General features: G+C 38.7%; 1 protein-coding gene and 1 pseudogene across 5 annotated transcripts in view; one reads left to right on the top strand and one right to left on the bottom strand.

Annotated features, from left to right (window-relative positions):
* Positions 1–23,498, top strand: part of KLHL8 (kelch like family member 8) — an 80,291-nt gene that overhangs the window by 21,840 nt on the left and 34,953 nt on the right. Inside the window, exon 1 of one of the 5 annotated variants that reach the window (XM_007999184.3) lies at positions 14,890–15,622. The exons of the other annotated variants lie outside the window; for them this stretch is intronic. The gene's annotated coding sequence lies outside the window, so the exon portion shown is untranslated. Of the gene's footprint in view, positions 1–14,889; positions 15,623–23,498 lie in introns of those variants that run through there. 5 annotated transcript variants of the gene reach the window in all.
* On the bottom strand, positions 9,751–13,060 carry LOC140712001 (glyceraldehyde-3-phosphate dehydrogenase-like; annotated as a pseudogene).

The following is a 23,498-nucleotide window of genomic DNA, read 5'->3' as shown; positions in this document are numbered from 1 at the left end:
TAAATATAAAAAGAAGTGTCTCAGGGGCCGGGTGCAGTGACTCACGCCTGTAATCCCAGCACTTTGGGAGGCTGAGGCGGGGGGATCACTTGAGGTCAGGATTTTCGAGACCAGTCTGGCCAACATGGTAAAACCCCGTCTCTATTAAAAATACAAAAGTTAGCCGAGCGTGGTGGCACATGCCTGTAGTCTCAGCTACTCGGGAGGCTAAGACAGGAGAATGGCTTGAACCCGGGAGACAGGTTGGAGTGAGCCGAGATCATGCCACTGCGCTCCAGCCTGGGTGACAGAGTGAGACTCCATCTCAAAAAAAGAAAAAAACGTCTCAGGATACTCTATTCAGCTACATATGAGCACTTAGCTTCATCCTTTTAATTTTTAAAGCTGCCAATTCTTTTAGCGTTTGATAAGATTACTGATAATTGGTTAAGATTATATATTCTGTAACAATTGCACATTTTTTGACAAGAAACGCAGTTCACATTCAGTGAGGGAATTTTTTAAAAACAGTATTTCTTCATTCATTAAGAAGAAAGTTGGGGCTGGGCGTGGTGGCTCATGCCTGTAATCCCAACACTTTGGGAGGCTGAGGCGGGCGGATCAAGAGGTCAGGAGATCAAGACCATCCTGGCCAACATGGTGAAACCCCGTCTCTACTAAAGATGCAAAAAAATTAGCTGGTCGTGGTGGTGCGTGCCGGTAGTCCAAGCTACTCCGGAGGCTGAGGCAGGGGAATCGCTTGAACCTGGGAGGTGGAATCTCCTGATTGAGATCACGCAACTGCACTCCAGCCTGGCAATAGAGCGAGACTCCGTCTCAAAAAAAAAAAAAAAAAAAAAGTTGGGTAAATTTTGATCCCACCTGCTATTTTGAAAAATGAATTTTATTTTTTAGAGCAGTTGTAAGTTCATAGCAAAACTGAGTGAAAGGTATACAGATTTCTCATGTATCGCCTACCCCTACAGAGCCAAAATCCCCATCAGAGTGGTACATATATTACAGTTGATGAACCTACATTGACATATCATTGTCACATCCACAGTTAGGGTTCAGTCTTGGTGTTAAACATTCTGTGTTTTATTAAGAACTTTTGAGAGTTGTAGAGAACTGAAATGGATATTGCCATTTTAAAAAGATTAAAGAGACTATTGCAGACATCTTAAACTTTAATTTCAGATAGTTTTTGTGTTTTATAAATTGAATGTTTAAATTTTTGGTTACTTATATTGGAATTCCCAAAAGAGTCACATTTATTTTTGTGTATTAAGAACTAAAGGGCCCCACGTGGTAACTCACACCTGTAATCGCAGCAATTTGGGAGGTCGAGGCAGGAGGATCGCTTGCGTCCAGTAGTTCGAGACCATCCTGGGCAACAAAGTGAGACATGTCTCTGTATTTAAAAAAAAAAAAAAAAAAAAAGGTCAGGCTCGGTGGCTCATGCTTGTAATCTTAGCACTTTTGGAAGCCAAAGCAGGCCAATTGCTTGATCCCAGGAGTTCAAGACCAGTCTGCACAACATGGCGAAACCCTGTCTCTACAAAAATAAATAAATAAATAAATAATAAATAAAAATTAGCTATATGTGGTGGTGTGCACCTGTGGTCCCAGCTACTTGGGAGACTGAGGTGGGAGGATCACCAGAGTCCAGGGAGGTCAAGGCTGTGGTGAGCCATGATTGTGCCGCTGCAGTGGGCCATGATTGCACCACTGTACTCCAGCCTGGGTGACAGAATGAGAGCCTATTTCCAAAAAAAAAAAAAAAAAAAAGCGAGAGATGAGGGAAGTTAAATGTTTCATAAAATAAAATGTTGTTTTCAATCGCTAAAATTCACTTGACCATGTCTTTTTTTTTTTCTGAACAAAATGTTTTTTATTAACCAAAAAAACGAGGGAGTTGAGCATTTTAAATAAATTAATTTTTGTTTACTCATGTCAAGATGTGTCTACAATAAAAATGTCACCCATTAGTCTGTTTTTAAAAATTCGGTTTTCTCTGTTTTGAGGGACTTTTATGGAAGCACCAGACTATAATAATGTTCTGAGCTCATTTCTGGTTTACTACACAATTCTCTATTAGAATCCCAGATCTCCACTTATTGGCTGTGTGAGCATGGCAAGTAATTTTCTAAACCTCTTTCCTTAGCTGTGGAAGGGGGAGGATAAAAATAATACGTACTTCTGTTTTACCAGAATTGAGGATTATTTGGTGTTGTATGTGAAAGCATTCTGTAAGCTGTAATCAACTATAATATGCATTGATATTACTAGTCACATGCTGCATTTAAAAATGCTGCCAGTACAATTTATTTTCTGGTGGATATTGCTACGTAGATACTGTCAGCTGCTTTTTTTTTTTTTTTTTTTTTTTTTTTTTTTTTAATGGGTTGGTCATCCAAGAAAGTATATTGTTTGGTTTGGTTATGAATGATTTAGTTGGTTCTTATGAGTCAGAGAGATAATTATGGAAGAGGGTTGGAGGGACCTTGGGAAATTTTCTACTTCATCTCTCTGACTCTTAACCTGCATCTGTTAGCGTGCGAATAAATGGTCTTTCAAGGGTCTGTGAACTCTACTATTTATACTTTTCTGGGGAGAAATTAAATGAAAATTTGTACTTTTCTGGGGAGAAATTAAGTGAAAATTTTACTTTTCTGGGGAGAAATTAAAAGAGCAACATGATCTTGTTCCCACTAAAGGTTTAGGAAACCACTAGCTTCGATGATCTAGGCAAGTTTCTTTAGTAAAAATGTTAGAGATTATTTTTAAAATTAGTTTTTTGTGGAAAGGAAAGAGAAACAGCTTATATTGCGGAAAGGAAAGAAAACAGGTTATTTTTGAAGCACTGAGTGCCTGTTTTTCTTCCAAAGCTAGAAGTTGGTATTTATGATACACTACCTTTATATGAATAATAGTGCTGCTACTTCTACCTGGAAGTGGTACCTTCATTATGATTAGGCAGATATTGTCTACGCCTCTCTTCTTCCCCACCCCCAGCCTTGATGGGCAATACAGTGGGGCAGAGAATGGGACTTTAATACAATCCAGCATGTCAGAATATTATTTAAAATGCCAAAAGATAGAAAATTAAGTATTTAATCTTTCAAACTAGATGATGACATATGCATAATCTGTTGTATATTTCTTGTATATCGTAGAGTATAAAATTATATTAAATCCTAATTGATTATCACTTTGACTTTTGGTATTTCTAGTTTGGAAAGATGGATATGTATGTTTTCAAGAAATTTACAGTTTGCTTTTGTAGATTATATTATAATTTGTGATTTTCATTTATAACATTTAAAACTTATTTGCTTTTTTGGAATTTCTGAATCAGATATACTTTTAAACCTTAGTTTATTCTTATAAGAATAAGAGTTTGGAATTTTGCCCTGTTTTCCTTGTATAATGATTGCTGGGCTATAAGGCTTTACGGTGTAAAACCAAGTTCTGTTCTGGATCAGTTACCAGTAGCATTCCCAAGGCTGGGAGAGTATGAGGTGGATCCAGTGATGCTATACAAACTTGTGAATGAATCTATCAAGTAATGTCTTTTTCCTTGAGTTTTTTTTCCTTTGAAACTAATATTTTCATTTAAAGTTTAAATGTTTTTCGGAGTTCAAGGTTCTAAACTAATATTTGGGAATTTATAGAATAAAGTAGCAGAAGCATGGTTCTTTGTAAAAATAGTCTGAGAAGTCTTAAATAGAACTCAAAGATTAGCAGTAGAGATGAATGCCAGTATTGCAGCATACTTTATATGTAAATAATAAGTCACTATGTTGGATCTTTAGTTATTTTAATGCAGAAGATTGCTTAACTTTAATAATGAAAGTTTGAATTAAGTTAATTAGATATGGAAAATAAAAGGGAATAATTTCAGCAAAAATTTTACCTATGGGAATCCTATCATTTTAAGATCAGTGATTTGTGTGGGTTCTTCTACACTTAAACCTTTAAAACTTCTGGCCAAGTGGGGTGGCTCACATCTGTAATTCCAGCACTGTGGGAGGCCAAGGTAGGTGGATCACTTGAGGCCAGGAGTTCAAGACCAGCCTGGTCAACATGGTGAAACCTGTCTCTACTAAAAATACAAAAATTAGCTGGGCATGGTGGTGCACAGTTGTAATCCCAGCACTTGAGAGGTGGAGGCTAGAGGATCATGTGAACCCAGGAGGAGGAGGCTGCAGTGAGATGAGATTGTGCCACTGCACTCTAGCCTGGGTGACAGAGCAAGACTCCATCTCAAAAAAAAAAAAAAAAAAAACCTTTAAAAATTCCTGAAACATTTCCTGTATAGGGAGAATATTATTAATACCACTATTTTGGTTCTCATTGTCATTTACACATAGGCACCTCCATACGGAGATAACATTAATTCTGTCTTTGGCCTAGTGATAAGAGCTTGGGCTTTGTAGTGAGGCAAGTTTCTTTTGAATCCTGGACATTGCACGTCATAGCTATGAGACCTTGGGTAGGTGTCTTAACTTCTATGAGTCTCATTATCCAAAGCTGTAAACAAATAGGAATTTTACCTTTTTCAGTTATCCTGAGGATTCAAGTGAATACATGTAAGTATTTAACTCATGATGACAATTATATACATACATACATATATACATATATCTGTTATGTGCCACTTTGTTAACTCATTTAAGCTTTATAGCAATCCTATGAGGTTGGTACTATTGTTTTCCTCATTTTTACAGATGAGGAAACTAAAGCTAATGAAACATTATGTAACATAACCAATATTGTACAATGAATATACAACTAATAAGTAGATAGAAGCACCCAATTAATGCTGGCTGTTGTCATTTAAAAAAAAAGATGACTTAGGGTATTATCATCTTTTCTATGGTGGGTTTCTAATAATTGCAGTCTCATGTAGAGCATTATAAAGCATATTTTATTTCTTTGCTGGAAAAAAATTGATTGCCGGACTGTGTTCCTGACCAAGGACTCAGGATCACATGATTTGTAAAAGTAATAACATTTGTTTATTGAATGCTTACTGTGTACTAGATACAGAGCTAAATACTTTATATACATTACTTCACTTACCCTCACAGCAACCTTAGAGCTGAGGCTCAGAGTAATTTTAAGTAACTTGCCCAAGGCTACACGATTAACACCGAATCCCAAAACTGTCTAGCTCTAAAGTCTCTGCGGCTAGCCACCAGTTTATATGCCTTGTGTCACATATGGCTGACAGATTTCTCTCAAAAGCAAGGCAATAGCTTCTATAATTTTAAACAGCAAAATGTGCTACTATAATTTTGAACGAGAAGGAAACTGATTACCTACTGCCTGTAGGCTAAACCAAGCTTGCTGCCTGTTTTTGTAAACAAAGTTTTATTGGAACACAGCCATGCTGTGTTCTTTTAAAAATAAAGACACTGAGACCCAGAGAGATTAGGTAACTTCCCAGTAATGTAGCTAGCTAGTAGTAATCTAATGTCAGTAACTATGTTAGTAAGCCTCTGAAAGTCCGCTGATCCCTGAATCCCATGCTACCCACTAAACTCTGTGTAAGATCAGCAATGTGCTGTATTCAGAGCGTCGGTCCCTGGTTGGCATAGTTATCCCTTCAGTAAGTATTCAGCTTTGTGCTTTTCGTTCGATTTCAGACATCCAGTGTGAAGTATTCCATAGTTTGATACTTGGCAACAAATTATTGATAAATTAATTTTTAGTAGGCCTTGTTATCTTAAGTACAACCCTGTCACTTCTCTGACATTCTCAAGTAAAAATAATGAGTAATATAGGCCCCTCTTAAGGTTCACGCATGTAGTTCGCATATTTAGGTAAAATTCAAGATCTTTCTTTTACTACTTTATACTAGACTTTTAGACCACTATGACTGTAATAAACTAAGTGGCCCAGTTCAAACAAGGAAATGATTACTGTAAGGTGTCAATGGAATTCCGTTTTAATAAAACAGATCCCAAAATAAACATCTTACAAAGTATTCAATGTAGTGAAAATGTTGCTTATAGACCCTAGAAATGACATTAGTATTTAACAAGCAGACTTTGATAATAGTAGTATCTAATATTGCATGTATCATTTAAGGATGGGGATACACTCTTAAGAAACATGTTAATAGGCAATTTTGTCATTGTGCAAACGTCATAGAGTATACTTACACAAACCTAGGTGGTATAGCCTGCTACACACCTAAGCTATGTGGTGTAGCCTGTTGCTCCTGGGTTACAAACCTGTATAGCATGTTACTGTACTGAATACCATAATCAATACTGTAACACAGTGGTTACCTATTTGTGTGTCTAAACAGAAAAGGTACAGCAAAAATAAAGTGTTACAATTTTATGGAACTATCATGTATGCATTGGTCACCATCATCATGGCCAGAACACTGGTCATGCAGCACATGACTGTAAAGAGTGTAAGTGCTATTGTTAAGAACAACTTTTTTTTTTTTTTTTTTTTTTGAGATAAGGTCTCACTCTGTTGCTTAGGCTGGAGTCCAGTGGCAAGATCATGACTCACTACAGCCTTGACCTCCCTGGGCTCAGATGATCCTCCTACCTCAGGCCCCCGAGTAGCTGGGACTACAGGTACAAGCCACCACACTTGGCTAATTTTTTAATTTTTGTCAAGATTGGCTCTCACTATGTTTCTCAGGCTGGTCTTGAACTCCTAGTAGGCTCAAGCAGTCCTCCCAGCTCATTGGTAACTGGTTGTTTTACGCATTTCAGTTTTCAAAAAATTGCTAGGTTGTATAACTCACAGCCTAAGTCATCAAGATATTTCTTTTTTTTAATATTTATTTTTATTTTTTATTTATTTATTTTTGAGACGGAGTCTTGCTCTGTTGCCCAGGCTGGAGTGCAGTGGCCGGGTCTCGGCTCACTGTAAGCCCCGCCTCCCGGGTTTACGCCATTCTCCTGCCTCAGCCTCCCGAGTAGCTGGGACTACAGGCGCCCGCCACCTCACCCGGCTAATTTTTTTGTATTTTTTAGTAGAGACGGGGTTTCACCGTGTTAGGCAGGATGGTCTCGATCTCCTGACCTCCTGATCCGCCCGTCTCGGCCTCCCAAAGTGCTGGGATTACAGGCTTGAGCCACCGCGCCCAGTCCATCAAGATATTTCTTAATAAGTGGAACTGGTACATGAGAGGGCACGTAAATTAAAAAGATTTTGGATATCTTAGCTAAATGGAGCCTGGGAAGGCTTATATGAACAGCAATGTGAGAGTGTTTATTTCCTGACAGCCCTATCAATTTTATTTTTTTTTGTCTTTTCCAATATTTAATTTCATTGATTAATAAGGATGTTTTAATAATCTCATTGATCATTTTCCCTTTCAGTATAATCTGCCTTTTTTCTATATGTAAGGACAGTTTTAGGCAGACAGTGTTGCTGTACTACTAACTGAAGGCCAGTTATTGTTGGTCTCTACTCAGTTATTCTTTAAGAACACATCTGTCTAAAGGAGGACTCTGACATCGAACTGTTTCAGGCATCTAATTCACCCTTAAGTTTAACTATGACTTTGACTTTAGCACCAGTGACCTCTCTTATCAGTCTTTCCAGTAGCCTACTAGATCTCTCCATTGGCTCTCCTATCAGTGTTGAATTTCAGCACGCCCTGACTTCCAATTAGGAAATTATTCTTTCCAACTCAGTGATCTCAGCTCACTGCAACCTCCACCTCCCAAGCTCAAGTGATCCTCCCACCTCAGCCTTCCAAGTAGCTGGGACCACAGGTGTGTGCGACCATGCCTAGCTTATTTTTGTATTTTTTGTAGAGATTGGGTTTTGCTTTGTTGTCCAGGCTGGTCTCAAACTCCTGGGCTCAAGTGATCTGCCTGCCTTGGCCTCCCAAAGTGCTGGGATTACAGGCTTGAGCCACTGTGCCTGGCCAAGAAAAACATTTTCTAAAGTCACAGCAGTAACTTGTTGGAAGTCATGTATACTTTCAGTAGGAACTATTGAAGCTATTATACAGTTTTTCAAACCAGCAGATTCTCCTTTAATTATTGGTATATTTTAGACTGTTTGACTCAAAATTTTAAATGTAAATCAAAAGGAAATAATGAGTATAGCCTACTTTTTTCCTGACTTAAAAGTAAAAGTGGAAATTTTAAGAAGAGATTACTTTTGAAATAAAGTGATTCAAAAATTGAAGTAAATGTCTTATGCACAGTGTTACTTTAGTTAAAATTATTTAAGCATACATTGATTTGGATTATAATAGAAAAATCTCTAGTGTTCATAATCTGTTCATCCATTATAAAAATATTTTAAGTACTTCTGTTTGTTTATTGTGTTAAATGTGTTTACTGAACATGGGAGTAATAGCAGTGAAGACAGATGGTGCCTCTACTTTAGGGGCTTATGTAGTGTTACAGGGAAGACTAGTAGTGAATAGGCACTTATAAGTAATAAGTATTTTAAATATGACCAAAAATTGAGTATGATATTCTTTGTGGTAAGTACAATGAAAAAAAAAATACCAGATTTTTGTGGGAGCGCAGAGGAAGTACACTAGGAATAGGGAAGATTTTTAGGGATGGGCTTCTTGAGCAGATGAATGTGAGCTGAGTCTTAGAAGATGAGCAAGAGTTAGCAGGAGAGAGTGGTGGTAAAGGGCATTTCAGAAAGAGCAGAAAACCTGAAAGGAGGCAGAGGTGTAAAATAGCCTAAAGTATGTGGAAAATTAAACACATTCAGGTTTTGCTCTATAGAACATGAGGTGGGGTTTGCCATTTTGTTATTTCACAAGTATGCAAGAGTTAATTTTGGTAAATGCACACACATCTGCCATCAACGTTCAGGTGTCGGTCTAAAATTAATCACGTACTGCTATAAAATATAATCTTCTTGTATCCAAAGTCTTCACCTAACTGAATTGTCAAATAACTTTTTAAATTATTACTATTATTATTTGAGACGGAGTCTCGCTTTGTCCTCCAGGCTGGAGTGCAGTGGCGTGATCTAGGCTCACTGCAAGCTCCACCTCCCAGGTTCATGCCATTCTCCTGCCTCAGCCTCCTGAGTAGCTGGGACTACAGGCGCCCGCCACCACACCCAGCTAATTTTTTTATATTTTTTTAGTAGAGATGGGGTTTCACCATGTTAGCCAGGATGGTCTCGATCTCCTGACCTTGTAATCTGCCCGTCTCGGCCTCCCAAAGTGCTGGGATTTCAGGCATGAGCCACTGCACCCGGCCAATTATTATTTCATAAATATGCAAGAGTTGATTTTGGTAAATGTACACAAATCTTCCATCAGCTTTTAGTTGTAGCTCTAACACTAATCAGATACGGCTATATAATACAATATTTTGTATCATTTAAAATCTTCATCAAACTGAATTATAAAATATCTTCTTTAAAATTACTTTAAAGAAGATTGTGTCTAATAGAGTACTGCAGCAGCAATTATGGCATTGAGGTTTTTTATTTTTATTTGTACTTTTTTGTTTGTTTGTTTGAGACGAAGTCTTACTCTGTAGGCCCAGGCTGGAGTGCAGTGGAGCAATCTTGGCTCACCACAGCCTCCACCTCCTGGGTTCAAGCAATTCTCCTGGCTCAGCCTCCCAAGTAGCTGGGATTGCCTGCCACCACACCTGGCTAATTTTTGTATTTTTAGTAGAGACAAGGTTTCACCATGTTGGCCAGGCTGGTCTGGAACTCCTGACCTCAGGTGATCCACCTGCCTCAGCCTCCCAAAGTGCTGGGATTACAGGTGTGAGCCACCGCACCCAGCTGGCATTGAGTTTTTAAAGAGGTGCTTTCAAAGTGCCATTTGGGGCTGGACGTAGTGGCTCATGCCTGTAATCCCAGCGTTTTGGTAGTCTGAAGCGGGCAGATTGCTGGAGCTCATGAGTTCATCACCAGCCTGGGCAACATGGTGAAACCCCATCTCTACAGAAAATACAACAATTAGCCTGGTGTGGAGGTGTACCTATAGTCCCAACTACTCAGACGGCTGAGGTGGGAGGATGGCTTGAACCCGGAAATCAGAGGTTGCAGTGAGCCGAGATTGTGCCACTGCACTCCAGCTTGGGCCAATAGAGCCAGGCCTTGCCTCAAAAAACAAACAAAGAAACAAACAAAAAACCAAACAACAACAACAACAACAAAACAAAACAGAACACCAAGTGCCATTTGGAATTCTTCTTTCTGTTCAGTAGTCTTTTGATTAATGTGTAATATGAAAACACAGTCACTATGCTGCAAAGAGTTATGAGGATAATACAGTATAAAGTGAGTACAGTATTCAGTGTAATGGTGTTACATACTGATACCACATGCTAAATGTGATAGAAATTGTAAGTACAAAGGAAGCTACAGAAAGAGAATAAGGTGGTCTGGCTTAGTATAATAGGATCTTTAAGCTTTTGCTATCAGTCCTGTTTTCTGTAATTCATTGTAAATAATGTTTACATATAAAAATATATTAGTTTTGTTACATATGCTTTGCGTTGAACCATAAACCTGTCTGCTTCTGTTTGAAGTATTTTCTCTTCATAACTTCCTATTTTGTTGATCGATATGCCTTTACTGGCACTTAGAGGAGCAAAAAAAAAAAAAAAAGGGAATCAACTTCCTGTCCGCTTCATTGTCATAAAATGCCAGCGTGTGATAGAAATGGACATCTGTAGCATGTTATGACAATGACATACCACGGATGTCCATTTTTTTTTCCTCTCTCTTGTGCTTTTAATCTTTTAACATATTTGAGGAAGGAGGAATATCATTTATTTTTCTCCCTAAGAATCAGAATCTTAGGCGTATTTTAAAAAAAATTCTGGTTGTTTAAACTCTGGAGTTCAGGCTGAATTACATTTTTACTTGATACTAATATACAGTCTTTATAAGTCCTAAAGTCTACTGAGTTCCTTAGGCAGAGTGAATAGTCTTTGAGTAAGCAGTCTTTTCTGGCTCCTGTCTTCCTGTTCTATTATATATAATAGATTTTTAAAAGTTGTTTAAGAGAATTTTGTATAGACAGATTGTGAGCTGTTGTGTCCTGCCCAAATCTGAATTCAAATGTAAAAATAATTTTATAAAAATGAATATTTATTAAAGCCCTTTTCATAGAAATAGTACGCTGACAAATGAAAACATTTTGTGACAACAGTAATAAAACTTTCACTAGATAGAGCTAGAGTAGTTTGATGTAAGGGGAAAAAGTATATGGTCATTTTGAATTGTATGCATTTTAACTTAGTAAAATTAAAAAATAAGATATTAGTGATACCTGCTGTCATAATACTCATGTAGGACACAAAATATGGCATGATAAAATGAAGACTTCCGGGCTCAGTGGCTCAGGCCTATAGTCCCAGCGTTTTGGGAGACCCAGGTGGGAAGATGGCCTGAGTCCAGCAGTTCAAGACCAGCCTGGGCAACATGGCAAAACCCCATCTCTACAAAAAATACAAAAATTAGTCCAGCATAGTGGTTGCACGCCTGTAGGATTGCTGGAGCCTGGGAGGTCAAGGCTGTGATAAGCTGAGATTGCACCACTGCAGTCTAGCCTGGGCGGCAGAGTGAGATCCTGCCTTAAAAAAAAAAAAAAAAAAAGAAGAAGAAGACGACTCACTAACTAATAAGAGTTGACCCAGGTTTTTGTTTTTTGTTTTGTTTTGTTTGTTTTTTGTTTGTTTTTGGCTAAGCATAGGGGACTTTATTAATGGTACACACAAGGTGGGGCTCCTAGGCCCCTCCCTCTTCAGGGGTTCTGCATGGACACTGAGGAGGGGAGATTCTCAGTGTAGTGGGGGACTGAGTGTGGCAGGGACTCCCCAGCAGTGAGGGCCTCTCTCTTCCTCTCATGCTTTCGCTGGGGCTGGTGGTCTGGTGGTCTTACTCTTGGAGGCCATGTGGGCCATGAGGTCCACCACACTGTTGCTGTAGTCAAATTCATCACTATACCAAGAAATTATCTTGACAAAGTGGTTGTTGAGGGCAATGCCAGCCCCAGCATCGAAGATGGAAGAGTGGGTGTTGCTGTTGAAGTCGGAGGAGACAGCCTGGTGCTCATTGTAGCCCAGGATGCCCTTGAGAGGGCCCTCCGACGTCTGCTTCACCACCTTCTTGATGTCATCATATTTGGCAGGTTTTTCCAGAAGGCAGGTCAGGTTCATGACCGACATGTTGGCAGTGGTGACACAGAAGGCCATGCCAGTGAGCTTCCTGTTCAACTCAGAGAGGGCCTTGCCTACAGCCTTGGCAGCACCAGTAGAGACAGGGATGATATTCTGGAGAGCCCCGCAGCCGTCACGCCACAGTTTCCCAGAGGGGCCATCCACAGTCTTCTGGGTGGCAGTGTGGCGTGGACTGTGGTCATGAGTCCTTCCACGATACCAAAGTTGTCTTGGATGACATTGGCCAGGGGTGCTAAGCAGTTGGTGGTGCAGGAGGCATTGCTGATGATCTTGAGGCTGTTGTCATACTTCTTATGGTTCATGCCCATCACGAACATGGGGACATCAGTAAAGGGGGCAGAGATTCATGACCCTTTTGGCTCGTTCCTGCAAGGGAGCCCCAGCCTTCTTCATGGGGGTGAAGACACCAGTGGACTCCACAACGTACTCAGCATCAGCATTGCCCCATTTGATTTTGGAGGGATCTCGCTCCTGGAAGATGGTAATGGAATTTCTACTGATGACAAGCTTGCCATTCTCAGCCTTGACGGTGCATGGAATTTGCCATGGGTAAAATCATACTGGAACAAGTAGACCATGTAGTTGAGGTCAATGAAGCGGTCATTGATGGCGACAATGTCCACTTTGCCAGAGTTCAAAGCCACCCTGGTGACCAGGCACCCAATACAACCAAATCCGTTGACTCCGGCCTTCACCTTCACCATGGTACCTCAGAGATGCAGCTGGAAATGCATGAGAAGATGCGGCTGTCTGTCGAATGGAAGGAGCAGAGAGCCAAGTTGACCCAGTTTTTTACATTGGGGGAAAAAACCCAACCCATAGAGATCGTGTTACAGCCACTCGTGACTCTGGCTCATTGTGGGCAAATACATAGATATTGTTAAGACACAGTCTTCAAGAAAGAGTACACTGTGTTAAGCAGGCAAGTCTAAAATACAAAAGAAAGAAAGTGAACAAGTCAGAGAAATACGGCGTACTACGGGAGTTCATGAGAAAGATCACGTCCCGTTGGGAGAATTAGAAAAGAATTCATAAAAAGGAATTATTTAAGCTGGGCCTTGACATCATTCCCTCACAAGGAAAAGCTTGAGCACTTGCAAATACCTTTGAGGAAAACTGAATAATTAAATCTGTGATATAGTGGGAAAAGAATGGACTTAATCACAGCTGGATTGAAGCCCCATCTCCCACCATTTCTAGCTGTGTGTCCTTGGGCAAGCCAGGGATGTTAGAACCATCTATGAGGTGATGCTTAACCAAGAGTATATTTAAGATTTCTGGCAAAATAGATGGTGCACAGTGGTTTAGTAAGTAGTTTTTCTGTCTTATTTCCCCCTTTCCCTACTTTATGTAAAAAACGAATGGAGAAAAAGAAGAGCCAGAGCAATGAGGACCTTGAATGCCAGGGTAAGCTGAACTACATACATTAAGCAGTTTGGAAAGGACAATTAGAGTTAGATAAATCTAGCAGCATCTAATCCTTGATCGATGTTCAGTAATGGGAAGGAGGGATGTGGTGGTTGGTTAGGGGAAGTCATTACAATCCAGGTTAATATGTGGATCTGAACTAGAGTACAATGAGAGAGAATAGAGTTCAATGATAATAGGAAGAAAGGGATGGATGAATAGAGATTTTTCCAAGCAGAATCCAGGAGAATTGAAGTGGATAGGTTGTGCAAGTGGAGAGAAGAGTCAAATATGGCTCACATTTTGAAGTAGGGTAACTGAAAAAATGGTGTTGCTACTTATAAAAGTAGGGGAATCTAAAGGTATAGTGAGGGAGAAGATAAGGACCTTGGTTTTTCATATATTTTGTTCTGTAATTATATTTCACTTATAAAGTGCTCTGAACAGTAGTGTGGTAGTTAATAGCACAGGCTGGGAGCCCTGCTGCCTAGGTTCACATCCTGGCTCCACCACTTACTTGGGCTTCACTCCATCTCACTGTGCTTCAGTTTCTTCAGATAGGGCACAAAATATGGCATAGCAAACTAAGTGAAAGAAGACTCCTGGGTGCAGTGGCTCAGGCCTGTAGTCCCAGTATTTTGGGAGGTCTAAGTGGGCAGATGACTTGAGTCCAGGAGTTGAAGACCAGCCTGGGCAGCATGGCAAAACCCCATCTCTACAAAAAATACAAAAATTAGCCCAGTATGGTGGTGCATTCCTATAGTTCCAGCTACTCGGGCAGTGGGGCTGAGGCGGGAGGATAAAGGGCAAAATAAAAGTAGCTACTTCATGGAGTTGTAGTGAGGACTAAATGATTTAATTTACATGCAATTAGAACAGTGATGGCAGATAGTGTTTTCTATCATGATGCTGATGATGTCTGCCTTTATTGTGTGTGTGTGTGTGTGTGTGTGTGTGTGTGTGTGTGTGTTTTCTTGAGTGAGAATCTTGCTCTGTCACCCCGGGTGGAGTGCAGAGGCATAATCACAGCTCACTGTGGCCTCGACCTCCTGGGCTGAAGCGATCCTCCCACTTCAGCCTGCCAAGTAGCTGGGACTACAGGTTTGTGCCACCACAAGTGGCTAATTTTAAAATTTGTTGTAGAGACTGAATCTCACTCTGTTGCCCAGGCTGGTCTTAAACTCCTGGGCCCAAGCGATCCTCCCAGCTTGTCCTCTCAAAGTGCTGAGATTACAGGCGTGTGCCATTGTGCCTGGCAGGCCTTTGCATTTTATTTTAGGGCTAATTGATCCCTTAAGCGGTAGAGTGGCTTGTAATTATATTGCTTTGTCCTTTGAGTCTTATCATGAGTGTGTTGGAATGCAACTTTCTTTTTTTCCATTTTATTTTTTATCTTATAGCAAAATTGAGATTTTTGGGGTACAAGTCCATGAATTTTAACAAATGTATAGATTTGTCTCATCATCACCCAAATCACTTTTAAATTAACATTTGAAATAGATGCAAAATAGTTTCATCATCCCATAAAACTCTTTTTGTCATCTCCTTTTAGTCATACTGTTTCCCTGCCCCTCATCCCTGGCAGCCACGGATCTGTTTTTCATCACTATGATTTTGTCCTTTTGAGGATATCATATAAATGGAATCGTAGAATGTGTAGTAACCTATTGAGACTGGCCTGTTTCACTCAGCAGCCATTGAGATTCATCCAGGTTGTTGCATGTACCAAGTTTGTTCCTTTTTATTGTAAGGTAGTGTTCTATTGTATGGGTGTACCCACAGTTTGTTTATCCATTCACTTGTTGAAGGTTATTTGGATTATTCTCAGTTTTTAGCAATTGCGACTAGAGCTGCTATACATTTTCATGTACAAGTTTTTGTGCAAACACGAGCTTTCATTTTTCTTGGTTAAATTGCCAGCAGTCAGATTGCTGGGTTATAGTGTAAGAGTATGTTTAACTGTGTAAGAAACTTCCACCTCTTTTTTTTTTTAGAACAGTGATGCTGTTTTGCATTGCCACCAGCAGTATATGAAAATTCCAGGTGTTTCACATCCTCACCAGCACTTGGTATTGTTGTTATTGTTTATTTTAGCCGTTCTAATAGATGTGTAGTGGTATTTCATTAAGATTGTGGGGTGTGTGTGTGGGGGTGTGGCAGGGGCTGTGTTGCTTAGGCTGGAGTGTAGTGGCTATTTACAGACATGATCGGATGGTAGTGCACTACAACTTTGAACTCTTGGGCTTAAACAGTCATCCTATGTAGCTGAGACTACAAGCGCACACCACTGGGCCTGGTTCATTATTTTAATTTTCATTTATCTAATGGCAGTGATGTTGAACATCTTTTTGTGTGCTTATTTCCATCCATATATCTTCATTGGTGAAGTGTCTTAAGTCTTTGGTCCATATTTTAATTGAGTTGTTTTTCTTACTGTTAAGTTTGAAAGTTTTATATATTTGGGATGTAAATTTTTTGTCAAATATGTGATTTGCCAACATTTTTCTCCTGGTTTGGAGCTTGTCTTTTTTTTCTCTTATGGGGTCTTTCTCATAGCAAAAGGTTTTAATTTTGATGGAGTCCATTTTAGCAGTTTTTTTCTTTCGTATTTAACAACTAGTAGCCTGACCCCGAGTCATGAAGTTTTCTCCTATGTTTTCTTCAAAAAGTTTTATTGTTTTAGGTGTAGTTACATATATAACATAAAAATATATTTTATATATTATATAAAATGCATCAGAAACTATATGAAACTATAGCCAGGTGCAGTGGCTCGAAGTCCCAGGCTACAGTGTGCTATGGTATGATTAATTTTTTGTGTGTTCACCTTGTTTTGTTTTGTTTTTTTTTGAGACGGAGTCTCGCTTTGTTGCCCAGGCTGGAGTGCAGTGGCGCATCTCAGCTCACTGCAAGCTCTGCCTCCCGAGTTCACGCCATTCTCCTGCCTCAGCCTCCCGAGTAGCTGGCGCCTGCCACCACGCCTGGCTAATTTTTTGTATTTTTTAAGTAGAGATGGAGTTTCACCATGTTAGCCAGGATGGTCTCAATCTCCTAACCTCGTGATCTGCCCACCTCGGCCTCCCAAAGTGCTGGGATTACAGGCGTGAGCCACCGCGCCCAGCCATGTTCACCTTGTTTTTAGTGACCTTGCTAAACTTACTAGTTCTAGCTGTTCCTTGGGAATGGTTTATGTAGACAATCATGTGTGCTGATAGGGACAGTTTTATTTCTTTCCAATCTTTGCCTTTTCTTTTTCTTGCTTTATTGCACTGGGGATAACTTTTACTTCCTATGTGGGTTTTCTTCTTTAGTATGTTGTTGTGGTGGTTTAATATGGCTTAATGTGCTGGTAATATGGTAGACTATATTTTTTTGAGTATTGAAGCAGCCTTGCATAAACTCTTAGGATAAATTCTACTTGGTCGTGATCATTCTCTATATTTTGCTGGATTATATTTGCTAATATTTGTTGGGGGATTTTTATGTCTGTATTCATGAGGGATATTGATTTGTAGTTTTCCTTTTCTGTACTATCTTTGTTTTTGGTATCAGAGTAATAGCTTATCTCATGAAATAAGTTGGCAAGTGTTTTTGCCTCTTCCATTTTCTGAAAGAGATTTTGTAGAGTTGAGGCTATTTCTTCTTTAAATGTTTGGTGGAATTTGGTGAAACCATCTGGGCTTGAAGATTGCTTTTCAAACTGATTTAATTTCTTTAATAGTTATAGCAATGCTCAGGTTGTCTTTTGGGTGAGTTCTGGTAGTTTGTGGGTTTTGAGGAATTGGTCCATTTCATCTAAGTTGTCACATTTATGTATGTAGAATTTTTCATAGCGTTCACCTTACTTACCTTTTTAATACCAGTAGCGTTTGTGTAATGATAGTCTCTGATATTACAGATTTTGGTGACATATGTCTTCCCCTCCGCGCCTTTTTTGCCAGATGTTTATCAATTCTGGTGATCAACAGGCCAGGTGCGGTGGCTCACACCTGTAATCCCAGCACTTTGGGAGGCCGAGGCAGGTGGATCACCTGAGGTCAGGAGTTTGAGACCAGCCTGGCCAACATGCTGAAACCCCGTCTCTACTAAAAATATGTTGATCTTTTAAAAACAGCTTTTGGTTTGGATTTTTATCTATTGTTTATGTTTTCAATTTTATTTTGTTTGTGCTTTTTATTTCCTTATGCTTGCTTTGAGTTTATTTTGTTCTTTTTCTAGTTTCTGAAAGTAAAGGCTTAGAATATTGATTTAATACTTTGGGATTTTTTTTTTGTTGTTTGTTTGTTTGTTTTGTTGTTTTTGGAGACGGAATCTCACTCAGTGACCCAGGCTGGAGGGCAGTGGTGCGATCTCGGCTTACTGCAAGCTCTGCCTCCTGGTTTCACGCTGCCATTCTCCTGCCTCACCCTCCTGAGTAGCTGGGACTACAGGCGCCCGCCACTATGCCTGGCTAATTTTTTTGGTTTGATACTTTTTTTAAATGTAAGCACTTAATTTTCTAAACTTTCCCCTAAGCCGCTTTTTTACCTGTAGCCTACAAACTTTTATATTTTATATTTTCATTTTTGTTAAGAACTAACTTAACGAAGAAATTTCTAATTTCTCTTAAGACTTCCTCTATGCGCCATGTATTATTTAGATGTGTGCATTTAATTTGCAAGCATTTGGAGAGTTTTCTGTTGTCTTTATTACTTATTCCTAGTTTAATTCCATTATGATCAGAGACTACACTTTATACAATGTAATTTCTTTTAAATTTGTTTAGGGTTGTTTATTGACTCAGGATATGGCTTATATAGGTCCACGTGCACTTGAAAAGAATGTATATTCTGCTTTTGTTGGGAGGAGTGTTCTAAAAGCGCCCGTGAAATCCAGTTGGTTGGTGATGTGTTCTGTTGTTTTATGTCATTGCTAATTCTCTGCTAACTAGTCCTGTAACTGAAGAGGAATGTTGAAATCTCTTTGGTTGTAATTGTGGATTTATCTGTTTCTCCGTTTTGTTGTTTTTGGTTTTGCTTTGTGTATTTTGAAGATTTGAAGTTAGGTGTATGCACATTTAGACTATAGTATGTCTTTGGGAATTGACACTTTTATCATTATGCAGTGTCTTTTTTTATTGTGGTGAAAAACACAACATAAAATTTGTGTTTTTATTGTGGTGAAAAACACAACATAAAATTTTTAAGTGTACAGTACAGTAGTGTTAACTACATGTACATTGTTGTCCAGCAGATCTCTAGAACTTTATCTTGCAAAACTGAAACGATACAATAACTCTTCTTTCCACCCCTCTTGGCAGCTACCATTTTACTTTCTATGAATTTGACTGCTTTAGATGCTTCATATAAGTGGAATCAGTGGAACTTGTCTTTTTGTTTCTGGCTTATTTCACTATGTATAATATCCTTAAGATTCATCCATGTTGTAGCATATGACAGGATTTTCATCTTTTTTGAATCTGAATGGTATTCCATTGTATGTGTAAGTCACATTTTCTTTTTCCGTTTATCTGATGATGGATATTTAGGCTGCTTCTACCTCTTGGTTGTTGTAAATAACGCCACAGTGAACATGGGTGTGCAAATATGTCTTTGCTATCCTGTTCTCACTTCTTTTGGATATGTACCGAGAAGTGGAATTGCTGGATATGGTAATTCTATTTCTAACTTTTTGAGGGCTATCCATACTGTTTCCAAAGCAGCTATGGAAGCTATTTTACATTCCCACCGACAGTAGAGAGGGTTTCCAGTTTCTCTAAGTCCTTGCCAACACTTCTTTCTTTCCCTGTCCTAACAAGTGTAAGGTGATATCTCATGATTTTTATCTACATCTCCCTGATGATTAATGATATTGAACATCTTTTTATATATAGTTGACTGTCAGTGTCTGCAGGTTACACATCCCCAGATTTAGCCAAACATGGATTGAAAATATTTTTAATCCAATAAAAATAATATAAATTTTAAAAATACAATATAATAACTATTTATATAGCATTTACATTGTCTTAGGTATCGTAAGTAGTCTAGAGATAATTTAAAATATGTAGGAGAATGTACATAGATTATATGCAAATACCATACCAGTTTATATAAGGGACTTAAGGATACATGGATTTTGGTATCTGCAGGGATTCTGCAATCAGTCTTCTGAGGATACTGAATAAGGGCTGTACTTCATGACCATTTGTATATCATCTTTGGAGAAATATCTGTTGAAGTCCTTTCCTTTTTTTTTCTTTTCTTTTCTTTTTTTTTTGTTTGAGGCAGAGTCTCACTCTGTCACCCAGGCTGGAGTTCAGTGGCATGATTACAGCTCACTACATCCTTGAATTCCTGAGCTCAAGTGATCCTCCCACCTTAGCCTCCTGAGTTGCTGGGACCATAGGCACATGCTACCACGTCCAGCTAATTTTTGGTTTTTTTTGTAGAGACAAGGTCTGTGTTGCCCAGGCTGATCTCGAACTCCTGGGCTCAAACAGTCCTCCAGTCTCAGCCTACCAGTGTTGGGATTATAGGAGTGAGCCACCACACCTGGCATGTTTTTAGTTTTTGTTTGTTTGTTTTGTTTTGTTTTGAGACAGGTGCTTCCTGTATTGCCCAGGCTGGCCTTGAAGTCCTGGGCTCAAGTGATCCTCCTACCTTAGCCTCCCAAGTGGCTGGGACCACAGTCATTCACCAGCCATTGCACCCAACCTTTTGCCCATTTTAAAATTGGGTTCTTTTTTTTTTTTTTTTAATTGAGTTGTAGTTCTTTGTATATCTGGATATTAACCCCTTTCCAGGTATATATTTGCAAATACTATTTTCTTCCATTCTGTAGGTTGCCTTTTCTTCTCTATTGATTGATTGTTTTGCTGCACAGAAGTTTTAAAGGTTGATGTCCCATTTGTCTGTGTTTACTTTTGTTGCTTGTGCTTTTTACGTCATACACAAGAAATCATTGATAAATTCAATGTTGTGAAACCTTTTCCCCGTGTGTTTTCCTCCAGTAGCTTTATGGTTTCAAGTCTAGTCATTTTATGGTTTCAGGGCTACATTTAGGTCTAATGAATTTTGAGTTAATTTTTGTATATGGTGTAAAGTAAGGGTCCAACTGCTTTCTTTTGCATGTGATATTTTTATATAGTGTTTTTTATCACTAACAATTTTATGTGTTTGATATTATAGCTACTCTTCAGTTTTAAAAAAATTCTTTAAGGTTTTGTTGTTGTTGTTGCTGTTGGCATGGTGTGTCTTCTTTCTATCCTATTCCTTTAACTGTGTCGTTATACTTAAAGTAGATTTTTTTTCTTGTACGCATTTGATAGTTGGATTTTGCTTTTTCTTATCCAATCTGAAAATCTCTCTTTTTAAAAAAGTCTTTATTTGAAACCATTGTAGATTCACTTGCAATGCTAAGAAATAATAGATCTTATATTTCCTTCATCCAGTTTCCCTCAGTGATAACATCTTGTGTAACTTTTGTACCAGGAAATTGACTTTGATACATTGTCTATCTTATTCAAATTTCACCTGTTTTACATGCATTCGTGTGTATGTGTATGTTATCACGTGTAGATTCATATGATCGAGATACAGTATAGTTCCATCACAAGTATCTCTTGTACTACTCATTTATAGCCACAGCTACTCCTCTCCTCTCATCCTTCCCTAACCTCTGGCAAACAATAATCTGTTCTCCACCTCTATAACTTTGTCATTTTGAGAATGTTATATAGATAGAATCATACTGTATGGCTTTTTTTATTGAGCATACTTTGAGATTCATCCGGGTTGTTACATGTTTCAATAGCTTGTCCCTGTTGCTGAGTAGCATTCCTGAGTCTCTGCCTTTAATTGGAAGTGGTTAGTCCATTTACATTTAATGTGATTATTGATACTGTTGCATTTAAATCAACATCTTACTCAGGGATCAGCAAACTATGAGCTTGGGGATTAAATCACACTCACCAAGTGTTTATTCTTTGTTTATTTTATTTTATTTTATTTTATTTTATTTTATGAGACAAAGTCTTATTCTGTTGCCCAGGCTGGAGTGCAGTGGTGTGATCTCAGCTCACTGCAACCTCTGCCTCCCGGGTTCAAGTGATTCTCGTGTCTCAGCCTCCCAAGCAGCTGGGGTTACAGGTGCACACCACCATGCCTGGCTGTTTTTTGTATTTTTTAGTAGAGATGGGGTTTCGCCATGTTGGCCAGGCTGGTCTCGAACTCCTGACCTCAGGTAATCCACCCACCTCAGTCTCCCAGAGTGCTGGGATTACAGGCATGAGCCACCACACCCGGCAACTAAGTGTTTGTGTTTTTTTTTAATAATTAAAGTTTTATTGGAACATGGCTATATTTATTTATTTACTATTGTCTGTGACTACTTTTGTGTTACAATGACAGCGTTCAGTAGTTGTGACAGAGACCTGTATGGCCCAGAAAGTCAAAAATATCTACTCTGTGGCCCTTTACAGAAAAAGTTTTTAAGCCCTGATTATGCTATTTGTTTTCTATTTGTCCCATCTGTTCTTTGTTGATTTTGCAGCAGGAATGTGAATTTAGAAGAGATATTACAGTGACTGGTGCCTGTTAGAATGTCTATAGATGCTTTCCTCAGATAACATTTTAGACCTGACAGAAGGTGTCTGTATTCGTTTTTTATTGTGTGTAACAAATTACCACAATTTAGTGGCTTAAAATAATATGCATTTATTATCTCACAGTTGCCGTGCATCAGAAGTTTGGGCACAGTGTAGTTGGGTCCTTTGCTTAGGATCTCATAAGACTGCAATAAAGCTATTGGCCAGGCTGTATTATGAAGAGGCTCAATGATGGAGAAATCTGCTTCCACACTTATTCAGGTCATTGGCAGAATTCATTTCCTTGGAGCTGTATGACTGAGGGCCTGGCTTTTTACTGACTGTCAGGTGAAAGCCTCTCTCATGTCTTAGGGATTGCCTGTAATTCCCTGCTACATGGCTGTCTCCCTGGTGGTTTGTTTTTCAAGGCCGCAGGAGAGCTTCTTATTCCAGTCTGCTCACACAGTATTCTATAATGTAACGTGATCAAGAGAGTGACATCTCATCACTTTCCCACATTCCGTCAATTAGAAGCAAGTCACAGGTTCTTCCTGCATGCAAGGGGTTTATATGAACACATGACTCATTAAGGATCACTGTCATGTATGTCTGCCACAGAAACCATAAGAAGGCATTAATAACTATAATCTATAACCTTACATTGACCATTTTGATTTCTGTCAAAAGCTGGAAATGATGAGATTAACAATAAAGAACCTAATATAGCTAAAGTTCTGGTTAGAATATTTAGAGTTTTCTGAAACTACATAATAAGCAGAGCTTTCCACTCTGATAATGCCAATATTTTAAACAAGCACTTGTAAATTCATTATTGTATTTGATGTATTTCTCAGGATAGTACCATGAGGGAGATAGGTATCCCTGTTTATAGATGAAGAAACTGAGGATTAGTAAAGCCTCAGTTTTACAAATTACACAGCCTCAAAAAAAATTACACAGCCAGTGAGTAATGGAATAGGTGTCTATTTATTAGTAACTTGAAATCCTCTGTTCTTGTCAGCAAAGTAGAATTGTAACATAGAATTATTGATGGTGTGACTGTTCATCAAATATGCTTTGATGATGAGGAAAGTTTGATTTTGTATGTAAATACTAATAAGTTCTATGTGAAAATCAAATAAAATGAGATCTTTGTAAGAGTGCAGCATTTCCTATGTTTGGCAGTACAATATTTCTAATCCTGAAAATGTTTCCTTAAGTGGTATCTCTATTTTACAGAAGAGATCGAGGTTTAAGCAAGTTGTCATTTGCTCAAGCTCATATGTTTGATATGTGGTAGAATCATAATCTGACTTCAGAATCTAGGATGAACCTAATTCAATCAAAATATCCTTCTGTTTTGGCCTTGCATTACTAAT

Source organism: Chlorocebus sabaeus, chromosome 7 (assembly GCF_047675955.1).
Source record: "Chlorocebus sabaeus isolate Y175 chromosome 7, mChlSab1.0.hap1, whole genome shotgun sequence".
Taxonomy (NCBI): Eukaryota; Metazoa; Chordata; class Mammalia; order Primates; family Cercopithecidae; genus Chlorocebus; species Chlorocebus sabaeus.
Note: the sequence above shows the minus strand (reverse complement) of the source record. Positions and strands in the feature narration are given on the sequence as shown.